The sequence below is a fragment of the Pan troglodytes genome, chromosome 3, assembly GCF_028858775.2.
Source record: "Pan troglodytes isolate AG18354 chromosome 3, NHGRI_mPanTro3-v2.0_pri, whole genome shotgun sequence".
NCBI classification, from domain to species: Eukaryota; Metazoa; Chordata; class Mammalia; order Primates; family Hominidae; genus Pan; species Pan troglodytes.
The window spans coordinates 175,223,261-175,250,770 of NC_072401.2; the positions used below are offsets into that span (position 1 = coordinate 175,223,261).

Below are 27,510 nucleotides of genomic sequence, written 5' to 3' on the forward strand. Positions count from 1 at the left end.
CCAGACAAATTGTAACACATTTCAGGCCATGTGTGCTTGTAAGAGGGCCACTGTTAACCCCTCTGTGGTCAAGAGCTCCCCCTTCCCTGAGGTTACCTTGTGTGCTCAAGGCAGCTGAGTAACATAAGAAGAAGCAAGGGTGTTGATGCCAAGGGTTACCCTATTAGTGAACTCATTTCTGATTGTATGAAAACAAATATGATTTCTGTTATAATCTTCTGACACCCCATTCTTTGGGGGCACCACTGTCCTAGACTCTGAAATCACTGTGGTTCCTGCCATTTCTTGACCTTGACATTCTGTGACAGAAAGAAGGAGACCTTAGGTTCAGTGGACTTCATTTTCTATAACTAGCTTTACTCTATTGATCACATAGTGGTATAGCTCTTCAGTGTTTGCAAATCAACGTTCACATATTTCTGTCATTTGAACTCAGCATCTTTGTAGGGCAGGTAGAGAAGGTCTGATTCTGTCCATTGTAAAGATGGAAGAGATGAAACCACCAGTGTTGTTGACTGCAGATAGAAGATAATTGCGTAAGTTCACACAGCAGTAGACCTGGGTTTGAATTTGTTTTTGAAAGCAATATCATCCTGCTTCTTTTCTATCGTGTTAACACAATTTTTAAATGATATTCATATTCATCTGAATGGAGTAGAGACAGACAGTTATATAGTAGTTGCAAGTTTAGCTTTTAAAGAAACTGCCAAACTGTCTTCCAGAGGCTGTACTATTTTACATTCCCATTAGCAGTATAGGAGTGATCCTGTTTCTCCACATACTTGCCAACATTTCTTGTTGTTCTTATAAAATCAAACAAGTGGTGCTGGGAATGCATTAAGAGAAAACATATATATTATTAATAGAATAAATAATAATCAATAGATAATGTGCAGGAAGGGGATTTGCATTTACAAAACATCTATTGTATCCTATGTTCTTTACACATATTATCCCTTTAATATAGTTCTATACTTGCAGGGACAGGTTTTGCATGTAAAGAAATTGAGGTTCAGAGATGCTAAATAATTTATCTAAAGTACACAGCATTTAAATTGTAGAGTTCAAACCAAAGGGATCTGGTATTAAAAAATTCCAGGTAATGTTAAAATAAAACAATGCATTAAATTTGAAAGTCTTTCTGTTAGTTTTTGTTCCAAATTGGATCTCTGTCTTTGGCTAAAAATCAACCATGACAACAAGAAATGTTGGCAAGTATGTGGAGAAACAGGATCACTCCTATACTGCTAATGGGAATGTAAAATAGTACAGCCTCTGGAAGACAGTTTGGCAGTTTCTTTAAAAGCTAAACTTGCAACTACTATATAACTCAGTAATTGTACTCCTCAGCATTTATCTCAGATAAATGAAGACTTAAGTTCACACAGAAATATGTGCATGAATGCTTACAGCAGCTTTAATAACAGTGAAAAACTGGAAACATCTCAAATGTCCTTCAATGGAAAGACAAACTTAACCATTCTGTTAACAGTTAAGCATGTATGGTTAATCGTGGCACAGCTATACCATGAAATACTACTTGGCAATAAAAAGGAACACATTGTTGATAAGTGCAACAGCCTGAATGGATCTCCAGGGAATTATGCTGGGTGAAAAAATCCAAACCCAAAAGATAACACACTGTATGGCTCCATTTATATAGAATTCTTGAAATGACAAAATTATAGAAATGGAGAAAAGAAAAGCGCTTATCAGGGGTTAAGGAGCAGTGGGGTGGAAGAGAGGTGAGTGTGGCCATAAAAAGGCAACAAAATGGATGCTTATGATAATGGAAATTTTCTGTATCAATGTCAGTATCCTTGTTGTGATATTGTACTGTGTTTTTGTAAGATGTTACTATTGGGAGAGACTGGGTAAAGCGTGCATGGGATCTCTATTATTTCTTACAACTACGTGAGGATCTACAATTTTCTCAAAATAAAAAGCTTAATAAAAATGCCTACTGATCTTCAGGAAGTTCAGTTCCATGCTTTCCATAACTGATCTGAAAATAGGGGAAGGACAATTGAGAATTTAGGAGTTGTAAACTCTGAGGCTGATTTTCAGCGAACTACTCAAATTATTCTGATTTTTCCCCTTGATTCTTATTATGGATTGTAGGACATTCTTCCTACTATTTTGGAGAAGAAAAAATGCCACCTCTCTATCATAGGACTTCTGTTTTACATATGATTTAAAAATCTATTAGCTGACTAATTTACACACTAGAAGATGAAACTTGGTTACATTAGATTCCATTGCCACAATTTATTTTAAAAATCAGAGTTCTCATCTTTCTTGTTTCTTCTTCCTGTCTTACTTTATTTTCTTTTTTCCTTATTCTATTTGAACCCATATTTTCCTATATTGTACTGTTTAGTCTAAAAACTAGTAAGCATGCATATTGTTGATTAAATTAGCAATTGACGCTCTTAAAATGAGAACTATAAAGACTCTTGAGCTTCCACACATTATGCTATGCTTGCCATATGCTTGGGTGTTCTTATTTTCGGAGAGAAGTAATGGAGATTATAAATGTTATTTTTAAAATTTACTGGTGATTTGTTGAGAAGATAAAGTAACAACACTATTACAGAGGGTTGCTCTTGATCTCCCAGGCCACCAGTGCAGTCACAGAGCCCTCTGCAAACACCTGATAATGCTGAAGAGTGTGTTAGTCATTGTAGCGGAGCTGCTGTCATGACAAATAGGGGTTAAATTGTGAGAATTTCAGGATATATTTTGGGGAAGGATTAAATAAATCAGGGGACTTGCTGACAGCAAATAGTATCTTTGATTTGAAACACAGAATCAGAGAATTGAGATGAATCCCAGGTGGTGGTTGGGAGTTTGAAAAAGTCCCAGTGAGTTGGCTGACTAAGTGTAGACTTCATTTCAACATCATTAAATAGTCTTTAAGTGGTGACTTAATAATTGTTGCCCCAAGAAAAGATTTTGCTAAATACAGAGGTGGAATTAAGTATATTAATCCAAGAAACATTTTATTTAAATGATTTTCATAACAGTAAGGTTGGAAGGCCCTAGAACTGCTTCTAGGAGCTTGAAGTGCATTTAATAGTTAACTGTCAGAATGAAAAATAAAATTTTAAATTTCAACAATGCAATTAAGTTCTTATTTTCTTATAATAGTGAATAATAAATTTTATTCAAGGACGCCATTGGCAGACGTTGAAAAGAACCATTTTCACTCCACTAGCTTGCAGTGGACTAAGAGGTGGCAGGAAGGGAGATTGGTACTACAGATCCTGAAAAAACAAAACAACACAAAACAAAATCCACACCACAAATGGACACTTCCAGATGCTTACCAACAGGAAGTGCCTTGGAGGACAAGGGCTGTGAGACAGGTGAACTCTAGGGAACAAGAATTCCTAGTTCCATGTCTGTTTACAAGAATTTGTCATGACTGGTTCACCTCACTTTATAGTTTCCTCAGACCAAAGAGACAAAGAAAAAGCAAAAAACAAAAACAACAAAAATTCTGAAACGAATGGACAATACAACCAAAACTTTAATATGAACCAAAACAAAAATTGGGCTGATTTTATGAGGTTGACTTAAAGTCAGGAAAAGAATGATAAACTTTTGAAAGGAAGAAAGAAATCATCAAAGCCATGAGGAGCTCAAAGTGGTGTTTAATAGCAGCTATCATATTGCGCCCGAGCCTTGACCACTTCTGACGCAGCTGTTTCGTTTTAAGATGTTCCCATTCCTGTTCCACTCACACAGTCCTCCACAGTGACCTGAGTGCATGCACCCAAGCCGGCAGGCCACTCTAGAAAACCGTAAACCCCTCAGAGAGTCACTGCAGGAATAGGGGAAATGGAAGTGATGAAATTCAATATAGCATTTAGCTGAATCATCATCTGAGGTTAAGCCCAGTGAACAATTAGCAGTATCGGGAGTCTCCTCGTACCTGTCAAAATCGCACCGATGGGATTTTGTGCAAAGTATGTATGTGTGTGGAAGTTGTTTTTTATGTTTAATAGCAATGGACCTGGGGTAGTAATTTAGATACAACTTTTTAAAAAAAATACTAAAGGGCAAGTGTGGTGAGAAGCTTCTTACTCAGGAGGATCTTTTCAAACATTGCAAAACATCAGGCCTTGAAATAATTCATTTTATTAAGTAGTGCACTCTCTTTTCATTCACAAAAGGAGGATGATTTATTATACAGATAAATGCTTGCATAGGATGATGAACACCTGTAGGAATGCATGATATTCTGGAAGTTGATCAAGGTCCACTGTACACCAGTAATTAGAGGTCATGATGATGATGATAATAATAATAATAATTAATAATGGCACATACTATGTGTCAGCTCCTGTTCTAACTTCGTTTCTCATATTAACTTATTTTTCATGATTAGCCACTAAGATACAATTATTATCCCTGTTTTGTAGACAAAGAACTGAGTGAAGCTCAAAGAAGTGACTAGGATCACACTGTCACACAGGCAGGAATGAAACCCATGCAGATTGGCTCCTTAGTGTGCTCTCTGATTTATTATCATTCATCACATATTTATTGAGCATCTAGTATATGAAAGGTATTAGGCTTTATGCAGGCAATACTTTAGCGAAGCCAGGGAGATGTCTCTGCCTTCTTTGAGCTTATAGCTTGGTGGGCAAAAAGCTAATGGTCTAACTGTATAAAAAACTTGATGTTGTGAAATGATATATGCCAATGTTTGCATGGTATGATTAAGCACCATAATAAAAATAGGGAGCCTGGGTCTCACACAGCCTTGATTGTCTTCTTCCTTCTGCTCCCCAGTGGAGTGGGTAGGAAGGTCACACCCTCAATGTCAGGCTCCTTCACTGTTCTCAGTGAGTGTCTCAGGTTGTAGGCTATATGAGCAGGTTTGCACCTGGATATGATTGTGGCAGTAACAATAGATGTGACTATACACAGTGGCAGTGGCAGTAGGGGTGGGAGTTGGGTGATGGGATGATCTTAGAATGCAGTGTTGGTATTAACTCAGTTTTGTTTTGTTTTGATGTACAGCCAGCCATACGACTCTGGAATATGACTCTGGGTTTACCAACTTGGGGATGGCCCGGGGATTTAGGAGATGGCCCCAATGGCTCTCCTCTTTTATAGAAAGGACTGTTCAAGCTCCTTTTTTTTTTTTTTTTTTTCTTTTTAAACAGGATCTCGCTTTGTCACCCAGATGGGGGGCAGTGGTGTAATCTCAGCTCACTTCAACCTTTGCCTCCCTGGCTCAAGTGATCCTCCTGCCTCAGCCTGCTGAGTAGCTGGGACCACAGGTATGAGCCACCATGCCAGGCTAATTTTTGTATTTTTTGCAGAGACGGGGTTTCACCATGTTGCCCAGGCTGGTCTTAAGCTCCTGAGCTCAAGTGATCCATGTTTCTGCCTCCCAAAGTGCTGAGATTACGGTTTGAGCCACCACACCTGGTTTAAGCTATTTCTTCTAAAGATATAGTCACATCTATTATCTTTGACCCCTGCCTAAGCAATTCTGTTCAGATCTTAAGACTATTTCTTCCCGGGATTCAAACTCAGAGTTAAGTAGAGTCAACTATATGAGGTATATGTGAGGTTAATTTTTGAAACTTTTATTTTTAATTTCATCTGGGATCTCCTCTAGGGAAGACCACTTTATGATTATGGGTTGCATTCCCAAGTTCAGGTGATTGAATTTATTCATACATTATTTAATAAATGTTTATTGAGACTGAAAATAAACTTGAAATCCTAGAATTCATTGGTTGTCTTAAAAATTCTAAATATGAAATGCTAACTTTAGCTTCATATGAGTATTTAGAATAGAAAATAAATAATTCAAAAATTGTTCAGGAAAAAAAATCCATGATTTATTCTACTCTGGAGGAGCATATTCAATTTAAAACATACCGATTCGTATAAACTTATTGGTAATGAGGCGATATGCTTTTTATGAGAACATATCAAACCGTAGACATTGAGATCCAGCGTCTCCTGAGTGAGTAAAATGTCAGGGTTTTATTGATACTAATGATAATGGGAGTGACATATGTGCATAGAGTAAGTCCATGGTTGAAAGCCTGGCTGATTAGGCGCTGTGTTCTGTGGTTTTTGCCACTTGTGTGTGATTAAACCCTGCAGAATAGAGTCTGTCGCCATGTATTTGGTTCGTGAAGAAAACTAGTAAGTGATATTGAATGAATGATTCAGTTTCTCAAAAGGGTAGACTATTGGCCTAACGCCTTCCTAACTTGGAGCTGTCAACGTGTTTAGTTTGGTTCTAATGGGAGCTAGGCTGGAGAAGAGAAAAGTTTTGTGAGAAAGGTTATGTGATATTAATAAGAACCACATTCCGTTTGATGTTTTCTCAAATGATATTTTTTTATCTTCCTAAGAAATTGAACGATTCAAAAATAATAAATCTTCCTTTTCTACGGCCCACAAATGATCAACATTTTGGATGATCAAAACAATTTTGTCTTTAAGATATCACAACTTCTAGTGCCTCTTTATTTGCCAGTGCTGATTTACAGCAGAAAGTATCACTTCATATTTTTTCCAAGCATCAAAGTCATAATGTGTTTTACAAATATTCACAAGTGCTTAAAATCCATGAACCTCTCTCTGTATTCCTATTTTTTTATTCTTCTATAAGTATGTATTTAAATTGGTTAAACAGATGGCTTTCTACTTTTGAAAAAAAAAACCCACTAAGAATATTCACCTCAAGATGGAGAACTCATAGGTTAAATTTCATTCTGGAATGCACGTTTACAACCAGGTAATTAACCTTTGAAAATGAGGGTACTCGAAGGAAACAAGGAAAATCTTAACAAGATGATCTCACTAACGCTGGTGTGTTAGACTTCTCAGAAGTAGAGATGCCCCAGAAGTTTAACAATGAAAAACTTTAAAATATTTTTAAAAACATAGTTAATCTTTGTAGCTTTCCAGTTTTCGTCCTTTATTACGATAACCTTAGGAGGTAAACGCTTCGGGGGTGTATCCTTATAATAATAGGAATTGGTACACAGATTTTGGTGGAAAGATGGAGGTGTCAACATTAACCAGTCAACATATATTTGTTGACTGCCTACCACATGCACAAGTCTCTTCCATGCTTGCGAAGAGATACAGTGATGTGCAATGTGTAGAATCTGCCCTTCATGAGCTTTTGATTTAGTTAGTCTGAGAAGGAATAGATCAGTGAAAAGTTAAAAGGAATAATAGATGGAGTGTTGAGGCAGTCCATGATTGTTATCTGAGACATTGAGTTTACAATGCTAAGTTAAAAGAATGAGAGATCACTATGGGATAGAATGGACAGGAAGAGTTCCTCTCCTTGAAGCTTGCATTAAGCCATAAAAGACAAAGCAATTTTGGAAATGCAGAATTTGGAGATATGAAGAAAGAATAATTCCCAGAAAGGGAGAAGAGTTTTGGAGCCAGACAGATCTGGGTTCAAATCTTGGTTCTCTTGTTCTCTAGCTGTGTAATCTTGGGAAGTTACTTAGCTTTTATGGACATCTTCTATAAAATGGATATGATAGCGACTATTTTGTTAATTTTTTAGGATTAATTGAGATAATATATATAAAGTGTTTAAGCACTTGATAAAAGGTAATCCCCTCAGTTGGAGAGAACATCCTAAACAAGTCTGGAGGAAGGAGACAGCCAGCCATGTTCATGGGACAAAGAGAAGATTATTATGAGTGGAGGGAAAGATTAAGAGAAGTAGAGTGAGATCACATGGAAAGATAAATTAGGATTAGCTTCAGCCATTCACTTCTTTCTTCATTTAATACTTTATTGCACTCTTTATGTGGGAAGCTCTTTCATGTGGAAACCCTCCGCTTGGCATGGATATGCAGAGACAAAGAAAACTTAGCCTTGGATTTCTGTTGAATGTCAGGTTAAGGAGTTGGAACTTCATGCTGAGGAGAATTATATCTTTCAAAAGTGGAGGAGCTTGAAAGTAGCATTTTTGGATAGTTAACATGGAATGTGATTCTTGTGACCCAAGATATGCATTAAGTTACCATCTCCTAGTGGTTGATGGTTAATGTTGTGCCTGGAGATGTGACCCAGATTCTCTTGTAGGTCATTCCTGACAGAGGGTCCATTCCAATGAGTGAGGAGGAGGAGCTTCTGGGCTGAACTTAATCTCATCTCCTGAAATAAAGCAATGACATTGAAATTGCTCATATTGCACTTGTGTTTACATTCCTCATCTAATCTGAGATATTCCACGTTTGGTGAGTCTTGCTTTGGGCCTGCAGTCTTGGTGACCCTTATTAGTTGCACTGGAATAGCTGTCTATTCAGGGAGAAGTAGAATCCTGGGAATCTGGTCTTCAGTGACTTTCTCCATGATCATGAATTTCACGAGAGGAGGTCCCCTTCCTGTTAGTAGATCTCTATAGCAAGAGGTTCTGAGGCACACAAGCACACTGGATACTCACCTACAGTTCTAGTTTAACTGATGGAACATAGGTATTTCTTTCATGAAACTTTGCCTGGATAAACAGCTTCTGTATCTTCTAGTGACAAAATTTTGCCTCCTGTTTTCCCCTCTAGCTCTAGTCTTAATCTCTACTTCCTTGTTCATTCCAAGGCTCAGGAGAACCCAGATCATATAAGATATGGAACCTATTGCTTCCTAGGATCTCCTTGTACACAGTGACTAACTACTAATTTCAAGGATCAATTTCTTTCTGGAGTTAGAATCATATTATATTATGTTTCAGAACTGAAATACAATTCTTTTAAGGTGATCATATTTTGGCTCTCAGCTTGGAAGCTGCCACTGGGGCATGGCATACAAGACACATAACTTACAGGAGGACCTCCTTTAATGCCCAAGCGCCAGCGTCATGCTTGTTGTTATGTATCATTTTATTCCTGGCTTTGACACCCACACACAGACATATATCCACACAAAGTTCAATCTATATATTTTTTGTAGCTGTTTAGCTCAGGTGATTAGGGCATTGAGCTAATGAGAACAAGGTCACAGTTTCAGTCTTTGTGTGGGCCAGCAAGGTTTGCTTTGTTCAGAGACCACAGACCTGGTCCAGCCAGCTGTCCAGCACATGTCTGCCCCAAGTCATGAGAGGACGGGGCAGGAGTGTGTGGATGGACAAGAGCAAATCCATCACCACCCTTAGAAAAAGTCAAGTCAAGCACGTGTCCTACTAATGGGGGTCAATAATGTCTCATTGAAATGGGGCAGACATTTTATTACCTCTTGCTGAGAGGGTCTTTTGAGCACCAAATTTAAACATTGTCGCTTTTTTGTGTGAATTTATTTCTAATAAATGGAAGGTTGTACAAGACCTTAGATGATTACAGGTTTCCAAATACAGATTAATGACTTCAATATTTAAGAAGTTGATGTGATATTAAAAAAGAAAGTTCAGTATGGCTATTCAGTTGTCTTCCCTTATTAAAATCTGTTTTGGCTAATGAAATAAAAAGTTCATAAGTTCTTCCGAGAGTAAGTGAGAATCATTGCCTTCATTCAAGAATGAAAACATTATTATTAAACTCATTGATAATGAGACCATTAAAAGTTAGCATGAAGCAGGTACAATACAATTCTGTATTATTGAAATCTTCAGATATTACCCAGCCTACACATCCCACCTTTCATTTTTAGGCAAACAAATTCCCCAAACTATATATTTTTTAAATTTAGCATTAGGTCTTGTTAGGCTTCAAATGGGATCAAAACCAATCCTTTCCAAAGTGCTCTACCCCAGCTGTTTCCCTCACCTGGGTGGTAGTGAGTATAAAGGCATTTGATACAGAAGGTGGTGGCGGGGCAGAGAACAGAAAGGAAACTTGGTGAGAGAATGATGAAGAATGATATATTAGAGATTCTTTTAAAATTCATTCATTAAACAAGTGTAGCATAATGGAAATGTCTATTAAATTTTTTGGCATAGGTAATGCACTTGCAAGGGTAAAAACAGAAATATGAGACGGTATTTTATGAAAAGTTTTGCCCACCCTGCATCCATCATGAACCCAATTCTACTGCCCTTGTATAGCCATTTTTATTAGTTTCTTGTGTACTCTTTCAGCATTTCTTTATGCCAATATATCTTAAACTCTTTCCTTTTTTTCATACAAAAATTAACACACTATCAATTTTGTTCCTGGTAGGGTGAGGTGGCTCACACCTGTAATCCTAGCACTTTGGGAGGCCCATGCGGGAGAATTACTTGAGCCCAGGAGTTTGAGACCAGCCTGGGCAGCTTAGGGAAACCCTGTCTTTATAAAAAAATAAAAAATTAGCCAAGCATGGTTGGTGTGTACCTGTAGTCTCAGATAACTCAGGAGGCTGAGGCAGGAGGATCACTTGAACCCAGAAGGTTGAGGCTGCAGTGAGCCATGATTGCACCATTGCACTGCAGTCTGGGTGACAGAGAAAAACTCTGTCTCAAAAAAAAGGTCTTGAGCTTGCTTTTTCTACTTAACAATATGTTTTGTAAATCTTTCTGTATACGCAAAGTAGCCTTATTTTTCATAGTTGTATATCATTCTATTGATGTGCCACACTTTATTTATCTACCCCCCTATTGATGGACCTTCATATAGTTTCTAATATTTTCTATTACAGACAACAATGTAATGAATTACTTTGGAATGCATTAGGTAGAAAGCATTCTTCTTTCTTTAAACATTTGCATATCATTCCACAGAATGGCTATATCATAACTTATTTCTCTAGCCCCCTATTGATCGTCATTGAGTTTCCAATCTTTTATTTTTAAAGACAATGTCATAATGAATAACTTTATACATGTATTATCTTATATATGTGGAAGTAAATTTACCATGTCTAGATAATTTTATTTGAATCCAATTAAGTATGATATCAAAAATTATAAAATCAAAACTGCAGTGAGAATTCATCTTACCCCACGTAAAATGACTTTTATCCAAAAGAGAGGTGATCATGAATGCTGATGAGAATGTGGAGAAAGGGGAACCTTCATACACTGTTGGTGGGAATGTAAATTATTACAGCACTATGGAGAACAGTAGAGATTCCTCAAAAAACTAAAAATAGAACTACCATACAATCTATCAATCCCACTGCTGGGTATATATCCAAAAGAAAAGAAATCAGTATATTGAAGAGATATCTGCACTCTCATGTTTATTACAACACTATTCACAGTAGCCAAGATATGGAAGCAACCTAACTGTCCATCAACAGACGAGTGGGTAAGGAAAATATGGTACATATACACAGTAGAATATTATTCAGTCATAAAAAAGAATAAAATATTAGTTGGGCATGGTAGCATGCACCTGTAGTCCCAGCAACCAGGGAGGCTGAGGTGGGAGGATTGCTTCAGTCCAGGGAAGTCGAGGCTGCAGTGAGCCCTGATCACACCACTGCACTCCAGCCTGGGCAATATAGCGAGACCCTGTCTCCAAAAGAAAAAAAAAAAGAATACAGAATGAAATTCTGTCATTTGCAACAACATGGATAAAACTGGAGGACATTATGTTAGGTGAAATAAGCCAGGTACAGAACGACATATTTCACATGTTCCCACTCATATGTGGGAGCTAAAAATTAAAACAATTGAACTCATGGGGAGAGTAGCATGATCATTACCAGAGGCTGGGAAGGGTAGTGGGAGGAAGGAATAAAGTAGGGATGGTCAGTGGATACAAAAACACAGTTAGAAGGAATAAGATCTAGTGTTCTGTAGCACAATAGGGTGACTATAGTTAACAATAACTTATTGTATATTTTAAAATAATGAAAAGAATGGAATTGGAATGTCCCTGGCACAAAGAAATGATAAATGCTTGAGGCAATGAACACCCTAATTATCCTAATTTGATCGTTACACATTGTATGCCTTCATGAAAACATCACATGTGCCCCATAAATGTATACTGTTATCATGTACCCATCATAATTTTAAAAAACAGAAAAGAATTATCACAATTATTTTAAATGAAGAAGCACTAAGTAGGAAATAAGGTACAATTCAATTCAGAATAGCATTCCTTAGTAGTGTTCAACCTACTGTACACATCAACAACACGCCCTTGCAGTTAACATTGTTGCTGGATGTTTACTCTTATGTGTGACCAGCTGATATGTCCCTCTAAAGAAAGAGGATTTAAATAAGTCATCTATGAAAGACTGGGTAAAGGTGAGACATTGTAAGACCTAGATTATTTTGGGGCTGTAGCAATCAGATTAGCTGTTGAGTATTCATTCATAAATTCATTCACTTCACTGAGTCATCCACTTCTTGTCAGATTCTGTATTTATTCATCTCCTAGTAAGCTACTCATTGCGCTAAAATGCTGGTAAATAGAAGAAGTACAAAGCACCAGTTATAACTCACAGTCTTGTAGAGGAATTAAGAAATGGACAGGAAACAGTAAGGGTGCATTGTAGGTATCTCAAGAATGATAAAAAGTATTATGGCAGATCTAAGGAGGAAGACATGACTTTCCATAGATAATGGATGGTGGCATCTGTTCTGGAGTACCAGACAATTGGAGTAACAAAAACACAACAGGATAGATTTTCTTACAATGCAGTGATTCATACAAAGGCTACCTTTACTGTTAGTTTGTGACTGGAAACTCTCAGTCAGGGCTGATGGAGGGAGTCCTGCCCCTGACAGCTGTTCACCTTTCCCTGGTGCTGGGGTTGACACTTCACATGCGCACATAGTCTGGTTCCGTGCTGTCTACTAGGGTTGAGTGGGCTGCTGGGCAGAGAATTTTGGCATTTCTCCAGATGCACATGAGGGGCAGACCGCCTCAGCAGTTGCTAATGACCCAAAGAAGCCTTCTTTCATGACTTATTTTGTCCCCTCATTTTATTTTTTGATGTATTTTGGTGAGCTGAGCTACTACCTTCTCAGGCAGTCCCAACCTCAGAAAATTAACCATGTAGCTTTCTCATATCTGACATTGCAAATTGAGGCAAGGTCGCATGCTTTCTGACTACCTGACTGCCTGGGCATTTCTTTCATGCAACTTGTTTAAGCCGCCCATCCTGATCCCTGTTGCTAAGCCACCATGGCTGCATTTGGACGCAGTTCTTCCCAGCTTTGCCGCAGCATAACTGTGGAAAGGATCTTGATGAATTTGGACCTGGGGAGGGACATGGGAGGAAAGAGAAATGGTCTAATGGAAGAAAGTGAACAAACAAAGACATGCTTACAGAAAACTGCCAAGTGTGAGGGGTGGGAAAACAGAGTTCAGCCTGGCTGAACGTAGGAATCTGGATGGGAATGGTAGATCTTAGGCTCCTGTTTTTCAGCTTGCTGCTCTAGTGATGATTCTTGTAGATATATTTTTCCAAGTAAAAGGAGCATTTCCAAGTGACTGCTGTTGAAAATAAAGTACATGTTGCATTTGTAATGTATGAATTATGAGTATTAAAACTGACAATGAAATGAGAGTAATATACTTAATTAAAATTAATTAGATCTGTTGGCACACCACTAGAAGGACAAATATGATATTTAATATATCACTCTACTCCAGACCTGTCCAATTAAACTTTTGGCCATGATAGAAATGTTCCATATCTGTTGTCTAAAAACAGTAACCCCTAGTCACATGTGGCTATTGAGAACTTGAAATGAGGCTAGTGCAACTGAAAACTGAATTTTAACTTTGTTTAATTTCAGTGAAATTTAATTTGAATGTAAATGGACCCCTGTGAGCTAGTAGCTACCGTATTGGACAGGGAAGCTCTAAACAGGGTTCTAAACATGTGGAATTAACAGCACTTAAGAGCTGGAGTAGACCTTAACTTTTACCTGGTCTCAAACTTTGATTTACAAATGGGGAAATGGCAGCCAAGAAGGTGAAACACCTTGTCCAAAGGCACACTAGTAGGAATTAGCAGAACCGGAACCTGGTGTTTGGATGTCCTGGCTCCCAGCCTGGGGGACTCTTGATTCCAACACGCTCTCTCCCAGTTATGACAGAGGGCTGTGGCTGGACCCAGGTAAGGATGCTGGGTTGGTAGATTGAAAAAATAAGGCCATGCATAGTCTTTCAAATCAACCAAGCAAGAGATATTTGCTGTACATGGTGGCAGACACTGAGATCAACAGAGAGGTTGTTGTAGTGTGGGGGAGGGCCTGTAAAATGGCATAAGGAGTCTACTGGGAAAAACAGGATAGTGATAGATTATACATCTCTATATTTATCTTTCTATGTAATCTACCCTGTTTTCCCAAATGGATTTCCCAAACGTGTGTCACTTGTATATCTGGCTGTCACTGGTACAAGGTAGTCCAAATGGACAGGGTACGCAAACCCCAGACAGGGCTATGGAAATTTAGGGAGATCGGTGTGGGTGAGTGGTCGGGGAGAGCTTCAGGGACAGGACAGGCTTGACTTATATTAGATAGTGTAACACAGAAGGTAAAATACAACTTTAGGATCATTCCAATTTAACCGTGGTTGATATGAAACAAACTTCTTATCCAGAGTTGGTTTTGCATTCTTGCTTTCTGTATTAATTATACGTGTTTACTGATTCACCACAATCAGCTATACTGTCCCTAGAATTTTAAAATGTGAAAAGAATGTGGTTTGTTTCAGGACTATTTTTCTGTAGAATGGTGATTGTATAGAATTAATTAATATTACAGTTGCATTATTAGACCACAGTAAGGTAAATGGTCACAAAAGACCATACATTTAAATCGGGAGAAAAGTAATGGCTATTGTTATCCTGTAGGCATAGCTGGGAAATCATATCCTTACTTGGCTTGCTAAAGTCTTAACCTAGTACTACATGACAGTATCTCCAGAGATTTTTTTTTCCCATTCGTAGGCACAACAAATGAGACCCAAGTGCTCATAGAACATTCCAAAGAGTCAACAGAGAGAAGTGGAAAGTATTAGAAACATGATTGTGTTTGCAAAGGGAGACATAAACGTAAGTAAAAGGGGGAATGAAAAGTCATCTATTACCTACACTTGAAGTGCTTATTGCGGATAGTTCTTAAAACTTTTTGTTTTTCTGATTTTATAAACGTAATACGTGCTTATTGTATTCATCTGGGAAAATAAAGAAAAGATAGGCCGGGCGCGGTGGCTCGCCTGTAATCCCAGCACTTTGGGAGGCCAAGGCAGGCGGATCACGAGGTCAGGAGATTGAGACCATCCTGGCTAACATGGTGAAACCCCGTTTCTACTAAAAATACAGAAACAATTAGCCAGGCGTGGTGGCAGGTGCCTGTAGTCCCAGCTCCTCAGGAGGCTGGGGGAGGAGAATTGCTTGAACCTGGGAGGCAGATGTTGCAGTGAGCCGAGATCACGCTACTGCACTCCAGCCTGGACGACAGAGCGAGACTTCGTCTCAGAAAACAACAACAACAACAAAAAAGCAGCTAAAAATCATTCTTAATCTCACTCAGATATAACTATTATTAATCTTTCTTTCCCTTCTTTGCAAATACCCACTTTTAAATGTTTAGATAGTTAATATTGTATAGAGTGTTGAAAGAAAAATTTTCACTTAATCTCAATTGAGTTTTGTATGGAGAAGTTTTTGAGGGAAGAACTTTTGCTAGGGAAGCCTATGCAAGATGGGGAAGCCATGTGGTGTCTTCTGTCTCTGTAGGTCTTTAAGGATGATAGTAAATTATGTATTGTAATCAGTTGTTAATGAATCTTAAAGTTTTCTTTGTTGGTGTGCTTTGGTAAGGGAGTAAAATAATCTAGTTCGGTACCTTATTCAATGACTAGCTATTGGTTTGAACCACCCATCAATCTTCTTCAAATGCTTCATGTACCCACCCTTGAGTCACCAGGGGCTGCCAATTCAGAAAACACGGGTGTCATCAGTTGGCAGGGACCAGAAATCTCCTATTGTCTCCTCCTTTTCTTAGAGAGATTCAATTTGGTCTAAGGGGCTTCTGGAGCAGACTTTGAGGGCCTTCTCTTTTCAATGAAACCAAGTCACATAATCATGTTGTCTGTATTATATGGACTTTTCTCATGCCATGTAAATGGCTAAAAATAACTTCACATATTGTTTTGTTCCATCCCCACAAGGACTCTCTGGTTTGGCAGTTTGGTAATTTTTTAGTGCTTATTTCTGCTGCACATAGGCTATTCAAAATATTGCTAAAAATGTTTGATCCAACTTGAGTAACCTAAAATGATAATCTTGAACTTTATAAATCAGTTTTTCATCCTCAGAGGAATTTTTTTTAGATGTTGTTTCCTGCACAATTATTACTTCCTTTGATCTCATATTACATTTGGTCTTTCAGATAAGGGAGACCAATAATTCCTTAGCTATAACTTCAGCAGCCCAGATAACTATCATACATTGTGTGACATGCAATTCATTATTCAGTTGCGAATAACCACTGCGGTCCAGTCCTATATTAAATGTTTTACAACTCGTGTCTTCCTAGCTCATGGAGTTAATATAATGCTTGTGACTATTTTTCTTTCCAGGCAGGATAAAACTCTTTATATTGCTTAATGACAAGTAATATTAAATTTAAAACATGTTAAGACACCTTAGTAGAAGAAACTAACTACAGTGAAGTAAATTTCCATATGTAGCTTAATTATTTTATTTTATTCTCTCCTTTAAAGGGGCCTCCTCTCTTTGATGTATCCAGTAATTCTTATTATTGCCTTTTGGGTAAACTGGATGAATTTCCAGAAGCAAGATTCAGTTTCAGAGATCTCATGATCTGCATTTACTGATGTTCCATCATTCCTCCTTTATCCCTTTTATAATGTACCATTGACTTATTTGCCTGGCATAAAGACTTCTTTGGAATGTAGTAGAAGACAAAAGATTGGTTCAAGATCTAATCACATACTTAAGGACAATCTTCCTACAGCTTTCAGTTCACCAAATAAAGGGTTAGCAGTCTGGAGATGGCTGGAAGAGCAGTTTCCTAATTTTGAGTCTTTGGCAAGCTGAAATTCCACCTGCTAAAATTTAACAGTGTAGAGATTGTTATCCAGTGGGTATTTTTGCAACTTTCTGTTTGGTGCTCAATAAAGCAGACTGTATTACTGTGCTGGAAAAATGTAACTTGCTACTCATTGGAGTATTAATCTATCAAAATATTTCCTGGACTTATTTTACAAATTAACAAAAGAGCTATTATACATTTACGGTCAGAAAGTTCTTAGTTCATATTGATATTTTTAATTCCTTAATTGAATGGTTTTACTTTCTAGCTTAATGTAGACATTATTTTCAGATTATTAGTGAACTAAGGAAAGGTTAATTTGTAAGTTGAATTGGATTTTTGTTACAAACTGAAAAGCCTTTTTTTTTGTAGCCCAAGAACATTTGTTTCCCTGGACTCTGTTTCTCCTACCAACACTTCCCTGGGACCTCATTGCCCTCAAAGGAGACTGCCCTGTTCCTTTACTTCTACTTCTGATCAGTCAAGCAGCTACTCTGTCCCATCAGCTCCCATTTTAGGACCAATTGATTCTCAAACATTTTAGAAAGGATGCAGATGTTTAATATGATTGCAAAAGAGAAAAAAATGACTACAGTGTAACATTTTCTGGTATAGACATCAGAATAAAAGTCTGGTCACTTACGACATACATTTAAACTCCAGTTTAAAAAGATTTTTCTTTTTTTCTGAAAAATCAGTTGAGATGATAATACACAGTAGGTTATTTTCTAATGTCCATATCTAACATAAAAATCCAGATTAGGCCAGGTGCGGTGGCTCACGCATGTAATCCCAGCACTTTGGGAGGCTGAGGTGGGCGGGTCATGAAGTCAGGAGTTCGAGACCAGCCTGGCCAACATGGTGAAACCCTGTCTCTACTAAAAATACAAAAAATTAGCTGGGCGTGGTGATGGGCACCTGTAATCCCAGCTACTTGGGAGGCTGAGGCAGGAGAATCGTGTGAACCCTGGAGGGGGATGTTGCAGTGAGCCGATAATGCGCCACTGCATTCCAGCCTGGGTGACAGAGTGAGACTGTCTCGGAAAAAAAAAAAAAAAACCCAGATCAAATGATTTTTTAAAAAATTTGTTTTTTGCCCAATCATTTCTGGGAGCTGTGTGTAGTTGTTGTTGTTTTCACTTTTTTTTTTGTGGAAAATTTTTAGTAGTGGGGGTTCAAAGTTTGTTTAAATATGGAAGATAATTTTCCAAAAATAAAGTATGGACTAATTAACCTTAAAGACACAAAAGAAGAGTTGCTTTGGATTCTGCTATCGCTCCTTATTCTTGCTTAAATCCAATTTGTTGGTGTGCGTGTGTGTGTGCGTATGTTTGTGTAGGGTTTGTGTGTATGGATGAATATGGAAAACAAGAGACTTTAATGGCAGAAATGACCACAGTGAATAAGATCAAATTATCAGGTAAGTTGAGGCTGTATAGAATTACATGATGGTTGATCTTGATACCAATTCAACAATAATTAAAAAAATGATGATAAATCTTTACTTGGTCTATGTAGCTTCAACTTAAGTGTGTAGGCCCTGGACACTACTGATGTAAGCAACCTAAACTCACCTAGGCAACGTTTTGTAAGACTAAAATCTATAGTTAATATGACCTTTTCATTAGCCTCTTCTTTGTAACTGCCCATGTGGACTGTTTGCTTTGCTGAACTGTCAAAATGCTGACATGAAAAAAACAGGAGTTATAGAATCAAAGACCTCAGTTCAGAGTTTTATTTCTAGGGGACTTTGGAAAAGTCATGCAGCTTTTCTGGGACACAATCATTTCTTCTATAAAAGGAGTGAATAATATCACCTACCTCACAAGGCTGTTGTGAAGGAAAAAAATTCATTATGTGAAGTGCCCACTAATGCCTGGCACCTAGTAGGCATTAAGGGCATTTTGTTTGTTTGCAGAATATGAAAGATAGTGATTATTGGTTAAACATTTTTTTTGCAGTGTGGCTTTTATTTTATTTTATTTATTTTGAGACAGAGTAGCTTATCTCTGTTGCCCAGGCTGGAGTGCAGTGGTGTGATCTCAGCTCACTGCAACCTCCACCTCCTGGGCTCAACCAATTCTCGAGTCTCAGCCTCCTGAGTAGCTGGGATTACAGGCGCCCACCACCACACCCTACTAATGTTTGTATTTTTAGTACAGACAGGGTTTTGCCATGTTGACCAGGCTGGTCTCGAACTCTTGGCCTCAAGTGATCCACCTGCCTTGGCCTCCCAAAGTGCTGGGATTACAGGCATGAGCCACCGCACCCAGCTGGCATCAATCTTACCATATTTTTGCATTAATCTCATTAATTGTCAATATGGCCCCACAACATGTATTTATGTGATTGTTTATTAGTGTCATCTGATCAAACTGAAATGAGGAAAAGAAGAATAGAGAGCACACTTAAAAAAAGGCTTACTGAAAGCCAGGTGCGGTGGCTCACACCTGTAATCCCAGAACTTTGGGAGGCTGAGGTGGGTGGATCATGAGGTCAGGAGTTTGAGACCAGCCTGACCAACATGGTGAAACCCTGTCTGTACTAAAAATACAAAAATTAGCCTGGTATGGCACCTGTAATCCCAGCTATTCAGGAGGCTGAGGCAGGAGAATTGCTTGAACCCAGGAGGCAGAGACTGCAGTGAGCTGAGATCGCGCCATTGCACAACAGCCTGGGCGACAGAGAAAGACAGCCTCAGAAAAAAAAAAAAAAAAAAAAAAAAAAAAAGCCTTCCTGGAGAGGGGCCTGGCTATCCTGAGTGTTTTCTTTCTGGAGATCTAAATGCATTTCTGATTCCTTACTGTGCAGGGGCTATTTTCTCAAATATTTTTATTGTGGACTCTCTGGGAGCCTCCTCACACCACCCACACACTCACACCCCCCAGCACATCATACAGTTCATTTCCTTTCTAACGTTACCTGGACGGTGGAGAAGGCTGGAGGGGAGAAGCAGCTGCTTCTCTTTGCTCCCGTGGGCTGCCATTCCCCTCAGAGCTCAAGACGCTCACAGTAAGGTCTCCATGACCTGCTGTGACATCCCTTGTGCCCTCTTTGTGGTTGGAAAGGCTCTACCTTCTATTCGGAAATCACTTATATGATATGCCCAAAACTCCAAAGAGGAAAGGGCTATGTCAAGGATAGACACGGTTCTCATTTGGAGGTTGTTCAACATCTCAAAAGGCACTCCCCTGCCATTTGGGGTGTCCTAATGAAGGCTGAGACCTCAAATGCTGCAGCCCCTTGAACTACATCACCCTATTTCTGTCCATGGTGGGCAGTACTTTAAGGGATGAAGCTCTGGGGCCTTTAGATCTTTTTGCCTCTTCCTTCTCTGCAAGTCACTCCATTTACATAATTATGAAGAGGCTGGTGCTTGAAATCTGGGAATCCTTGCCAAGTTGTGTGACCTTTAGTCTTATCTTTATTATTTATTTTATTTTTTCAGAGATAGGTCTTGCTACATCACCCAGGATGGAAGTGGCACGATCATGGCTCACTGCAGCCTCCATGTCTTGGGCTCATGAGATTTTCCCACCTCAGCCTGCTGAGACTACAGGCACACACCATCATGCCTGGATAATTTGTTTCTACTTTTATTTTTTGTCAATACAGGAGTCTCGCTATGTAGCCCAGAGTGGTTTCAAACTCCTGGACACAAGCAATCCTCCTGCCTTGACCTCCCAAAGTGCTGGGATTACAGATACAAGCCACCACACCTGGCCATCTTTATTGTTTAAAGTAGGCATAATAACACCTACCTCACATAGCTCTGTGAGCCTTAGTGCAATAAGAGGCTGTGTGTATTGCACTTGGCACATTGTATGTGCTCACATTTTTATTGCTAATAATAACAAAATCACCAATAAAGACAAAAAATAATAAGATTGACCTCAGAAACATGTACCTTTTCCTAGTTGAGCAAAGACAAATGATGATGATGGAGACATGAGATGTGTTTCCCCTCCCTGGTTCTGCTGGCGTCTGCCATTGGCACATTGGTGGAAGAATTGGGTTGCCTGATCCTATACCTGTTCCATGGCTTAAGCCACTGCTGGTTCTGACAATTGCAGGGAGCCCTGGCCGGGGGAAGGTGGCTGAGAGTGGCAGCAATTTCTTCGTTGGTTCTCAATGAGCCATAACTCTTTCAGATTCACTGCTCACACATGGCCTGCATGCATATCTGGCAGTTTCCATTCATGATGCAGGCTGGGAAGGTAGAGTCTGGAAAACTCATAAAAGCAGACTGAGTGGTAAAGGAAAATCAATCTTCTCCTGCTTTGGACCAAGTTGACGAGAATCATTCTCCCTGATTCTCCATAAATTGGAGCAAGGCTTAGGACACTAATCCTACTGTAATACCATTTGAAGATGAACACTGACATTTGTGACATTTAAATAACAGTTCAGGTCTGCTATTAAACCAAGGCCTCCAACTGTTTAACCTTTGCCCTTGTGTACTATTACCCTTGGCCCAGTGCATGCAAATGTACTTATTAATGCATTTGAGCTTTCTGATGCCACATGTTTATTTAGTTTTGCTGAATACCTTGCTTCATGGGAACTGCACTGCACCAAACACGAAATTTGTTTTAAAACTTTTAAATGTGACACATTCCAAGCCTCTCTCAGAGACTATTTTTATACAGCTTAAGTTAAATAAAAAGTTGAGGCAATTATCCAAAATCTTCCCGTGGGTGGAGGAGTGTGTATTTCTTGAACTAAAATTATTTAGAGAAATCCAAAGCCATTCATTCATTCAACAAAAGTTTGTAAGGGCTTTTTATGTATCACATACTATGCTAGATCAGAAATAAGGAAAACGTACTCCCTGCCCTTAAAATATTGTAGCTGTGTGATTCTATGGCCCTACTAACGTAGGCATGTACCTTAATTTATACATGTCTTACTTTAGTCTTTGCCTAATGGCACATACAAAATCTTTACTGGTTTCAAAAAAGCAGATTCTCGTTTTAGTTAAAGTTATATTAACTAATGAATTAGAGACTGGGGGAGATCTTTTCCACTCAGACATAATTAAAAATATTTTAGTGTTGCTATTAAAGTCAGGAATAACCTTTTTCATCTCTTGGATATTTTTCTAAACAGAAGAAAACACTTTATTATATTCATCATCACATACCATTTCACGAGCATTGATGAATCTGCTCCATGTCTGACAGATAATTAAGTTGTGTCATTTTACTATGAAGGTCACTTCAAGATCTGAGATTCTAGTTGGGCTTATATTAAGTTAAGTGCAGGTTGAGTTGGCACTGATAGATCTAAGTTTGATGACTGGTTCTGCCAGTTTCTAGACGTGTAAAATTCAGCGAGTTGCTTAACTTCTGTAAACCTCAGTTCCCTCATCCATAAGATGGGTTAATAGTATGTACCTTGCTGAGTTGCTAGGAAGATGAGAGAAAATACTTCTGGGAAGATAGTTAACGTAGAGCCTGGTGCACAGTTATTGCTGTTCTGGTCCCCATGCTTTAGAGAGCTCCCTGCTCCACCCCTTCCCCCCAACTCCAGCCCTCCCGCAGCTCTGCCCCTTCTCACAGCACAAGCTTTTCTTTTATAGGTCAGTGGTTCTAAGTTTGCAGCGATGCTTCCACCACCTAGGAGACATTTGGCAATGTCAGGAGACTGTTTTGATTTGTGTGTGTATATATATATATATATATATATTTTTTTTTTTTTTTTTCTGAGATGGAGTCACACTGTGTTGCCCAGGCTGGAATGCAGTGGCATGATCTTGGCTCACTGCAACCTCTGCCTCCTGGGTTCAAACGATTCTCCTGCATCAGCCTCCTGAGTAGCTGGGACTAAAGGCATGCACCACCACACCTGGCTAATGTTTTTTTGTATTTTTAGTAGAGATGGGGTTTCACCATGTTGGCCAGGCTAGTCTCAAACTCCTGGCCTCAAGTGATCCGCCCACCTCAGCCTCCCAAAATCCTTGGATTACAGGCATGAGCCACCATGCCCAGCCTTGGTTTTTATAATTTTGGATGGTGCTATAGCATCTAGTATGTAGAGGCCAGCGATGCTTCTAAACATTCTACAATGCACAGGAAAAGCTCTTTCTTTCCTCTCAACAGGAAAGACTTATTCAGTGTAAAATGCAAATAGTCCAGAGACTGAAAAACCCTGCTCTAGACCATGCTTTGGGTCCCAGCAACTCTGAAATTCTCCCCCATTTAGTCCATTTCCAGGGTCTCTGCCTCTCATCACCTGGGCCCACAGGATGGCTATTTGAGAGGGCCGTGGACAAAGCTTGGAGGTGTTGGACAGGTGCCCACATACTTGTTGGAGGCCCCTTTCAAATGCCAGGGGTGGTGGTGAAGGGGAATGGCTCTTGGTCCAGCCCTCTCATGCCACCATGTTCCAACGTGGAACTCCGAGGAGTCAGATAATTCTAAATTGGAACCTGGCCTTCCAGGTTGTTATGAAGGTATGCTTGTCAAGGTCAGAGGCTAAAACATTTTATTTAACATGTTAGTAAGCTAGATTTAAAATGTAATTTTAAATTTTAATTTAATTAATTAATTTTTTTTTTTGAGACAGAGTCTCGCTCTGTCACCCAGGCTGGAGTGCGGTGGTGCGATCTTGCCTCACTGCAAGCTCCGCCTCCCGGGTTCAAGTGATTTTCCTGCCTCAGCCTTCCGAGTGTCTGGGACTACAGGCGGCCGCCACCATGCCTGGCTAATTTTTGTATTTTTAGTAGAGATGTGGTTTCCCTATGTTGGCCAGGCTGGTCTTGAACTCCTGACCTCAGGTGATCCACCTGCCTCGGCCTCCCAAAATGCTGAGATTACAGGCGTGAGCCATGGCGCCCAGCCTAGAATTTTAAATATTTAAATATTGAGCATGTAGGCCTTTGTTTGCATTCTTGCTCTGGATCCCCCAAGAGCTAGGCATGGGCTTGCCAGTTAGAGTTTTAAAACTCTGCATCCTTCCCTCTCCATGGCTGGGGTTACCTCATTTCCATCTCTCAGGCTCAGTCCTAAGAGCTCACCTTTACTCGAGGCAGATGATGCGCGGGTAGCTCTGTTGTCACATGTCCACATGCTGAGGCTCAGCACTGTTTTGTTTTGGCTGCTGATTTGTTCCAGTTTCTGATCTTTTTTGTAGTTGAAACATTTAGATTGAGGATCTTCACAATGATTACTTTTTCTGAAGACTTTATCTTCAGCTCAGGCTTGGGACTCTGGCAGACATGTTAGTATCATCTGATCCAAGCAGGGGCCTTCAGAATCTCTTCCAGGCAATTTTGAACTGATGTGCAGAATCAGTGTCTGTGAGTGGCTATAGCTCAGTGCTGTAAACATGAGAATTGCTGTTGGACACCCATCTTTCACCACAGGAAAAGGTGGTGTGGAGAGAAAGGGAGAGAGAGTCGGGTACAGTGGCTCACGCCTCTAATCTCAGCACTCTGGCAGGCTGTGATGGGAGGATTGCTTGAGCCCATGAATTTAAGATCAGCCTGGGCAACATGGTGAGACCCTGTCTCTGCAAAAACAACGTAAAAATTAGCTGGGCATGGTGGCACATGCGTGTAGTACCAGCTACTTGTGAAGCTGAGGTGGGAGGATCACTTAAGCCCAGGAGGTCAAGGCTGCAGTGAGCCACGATCATGCTACTACACTGAAGCCTGGGCAACAGAGCAAGACCCTGTTCTCAAAAAAAAAAAAAGCAGGGTGTGGTGGGGGGGTAGGTTGAGGAGAATAGGGAGAGAGAGATTGAGAGAACCCACCTGGGTTCTTTTATTTTTATTTTTGGAGGTGGAGTCTTGCTGTGTTGCCCAGGCTGGAGTGCAGTGGTGTGATCTCGGCTCACTACAATCTTCGCCTCCCGGGTTCAAGCGATTCTCCTGCCTCAGCCTTCTGAGTAGCTGGGATTACAGGTGTGCGCCACCACACCTGGCTAATTTTTATATTTTCAGTAGAGACGGGATTTCAGTATGTTGGTCAGGCCAGTCTCAAACTCCTGACTTCGTGATCTGCCTGCCTCGACCTCCCAAAGTACTGAGATTACAGGCGTGACCCACGGCGCCCAGCCACTGCCTGGGTTCTTGATGGCTTTTCAGGTTTGGGAAAGATCTCTGGGTTCTACTAGACACCTCAGTTCCTTCCAAAAAGATCTCTTGTTTACTTAAACTGAATTGAGTTGGTTTCTGTTGCATGTAACCATAAAGACCTTGACAAAGAGCCCATTTTCCAAGCCCCTCTTTTGGTAAGTTGCCTTGATCTCGGTGCCCTCCTTGCATGGAGGCCTGGGATTGCTCTCGCCAGGGCACTGGTGGGCAAGGCAGTGCATAGAGCCTACTGCTGGATGCCACACTCTGTCTGCCAGCAGGACCCCCTTCCCATCAGTTTAGTAGAGGCTTGACTCCTAGGAGCTAATGTCAGTGGGTAGGTTTGGTTCTAGACCTCATCCCCTCCTACTTGCAAGAAACAGGACTATTCAGGCCACGTCCTTCAATATGATGTATTCTATTCTGTATAGATTTGCAATTTAAAGATATGTCTATGTATTTCCTAATAACCAGTTAAAACTCCCCCAATAAATGGATAATTGCATTTGTAAAATTTATGAATAATAAAAAGCAATTTAACCTGGATATGTGCAGTTTATTAGAGCAATCTTGAATACATATCATTGCAGAAAAGCCAGTAGGAGAATTAAGATGCTGGTACAAGGCCAAGCTTAGAGGATATAAATGGAGTTGTATTATTTCCAATTTTACTGATAGGAAAACTGAAGCTTCTGGTAATAATAAAGGTGGAGCTTGAATTGAGGTCTCTTTGTTTCCAAAGGTATGAAGGTAATAGTAAGGAACCCAAAATTGGGAAATATAGAAACAAGTGATTTCCTGTGGAAAAAGGAATGTTGGGAATGACTTTTCTTTTAAAAAAAATCTGTTTGTGTAGTGAAAAAAATAGGTTCTAGAAAATCACTTAGAAATTTTATGTCACGAGAACAGAAAATCAAACATCGCATGTTCTCCCTCATAAGTGGGAGGTGAACAATGAGAACACATGAACACAGGGAGGGGAACATCACACACTGGGGCCTGTCGGGGGGTGGGGGGCTGGGGAGGGAGAGCACTAGGACAAATACCTAATGTCCAGGTTGATAGGTGCAGCAAACCATCATGGCACGTGTATATCTATGTAACAAACCTGCATGTTCTGCACATGAACCCCAGAACTTAAAGTATAATTAAAAAAAAAAGAAATTATGTTATGTTACTTAACAACTGTGGCCTGCAGGCTCATCTGAGAGACTTCTTTCTTTTTTTCTCTCTCTTTGCTTACTTGAGGATTTAAGCCAGCATCCACAAGAGTCTGTGGATTCACTAATACAGCCACATTGTTGTTAAGGACAAAAATTCTGGCCTTTAAGTCTAGTGTAGTTAAGACAATGAACTGACTGGGTTGCTCGTTCTCCCTCTGCCCTTGCTGATAATCTTTTAGTTCCCTTCCTCTGGTTTGTCCATCTTTTCCCTCTCATCTGTCTCCAGTCTATTCACTCAGTGTCTACCAGCTTATTTGGATGGGTTTGTCTGAAGTTTTCTCCAGCTAATACAATCATCTATGCTAATGTTACTGTTAAGATGCCTTAAAAAAGTAAACAAATTCCAAAAATCAATTCCTTAACCTCCTAAATATTCTATTTTAGTGTTTCCAGGCTTAGCTTGGCCAAAATCTTAAATTCAAGCACTGAATCTAATTACAGATCTACATACAAGAAAGATGTTTAGAGTCAGTTTGTCATGATGAGGAGAATTCTATGCCAACAGTTTTATGATTTAATTTTGTTTATTCCTAAAATTCCCAGTCTAATGGGCCTATCCAGGATCATGTCAAACATGGAAATCTTACCATGGTGTGGAGTAATTAGATTTTTTCCCCCAAATTACTTTACCATACGTTTTAATCAATAACTAGCAACATTTAAACTCTTACAATCCTATCAGCTGTAAGAGAAAAGTAAAGGACTAATTAAAAGACCTGTGTCCACAGTAGAAAAAAAATGATGAATCTTTTCATCACTCAGCAGCTTAGGGATGGTCCAAATATATTGTTTTCTTTTTCCCCCTTGGAGTTATTTATTGGTCAGGGGGAGGGTGGACAGAACTGCTTTTGAAGTTAAACATCTTGCTTGGATGAGCAGATATGTTGCATCAAATCAAAGTAATAAAAAGACAAAATGCTTTATTAAATCTTCTTTATCACTATATTGTGCTCCAATAGGACGATCTAATTAAAGACACAGTTGAGCCTCTTTTCATCTGAAGAGGAGTTCACAGGCTTTCATTATTAAAAGGTTTGCACAGAAACAAATACGTGGCTGTATTGCTTCCAAGTTTCTCAGCGGTGCCTCCTTTCTGTTTTGCTGTAATTGTTCTGGAAGTCTTGGCTGCCATTTCATGGCTTGATACTAACTAGTCCTTTTCATCTTCAAAGTACCTGTGAGGCATTAACATGACTAATATTTATAATGCCACTCTGAGGTAGGCACTAGATGTCTGGAAGTGTTGTATTCTTTTTGAA

General features: G+C 39.4%; 1 long non-coding RNA gene across 1 annotated transcript in view; it reads left to right on the plus strand.

Moving 5' to 3' along the window:
• LOC741272 (uncharacterized) overlaps positions 1-27,510 on the plus strand; it is a 52,817-nt gene that overhangs the window by 14,292 nt on the left and 11,015 nt on the right. Inside the window, exon 2 of the long non-coding RNA XR_008547818.1 lies at positions 14,839-14,943. This is a non-coding gene — a long non-coding RNA (uncharacterized LOC741272). The remainder of the gene's footprint in view (positions 1-14,838; positions 14,944-27,510) is intronic.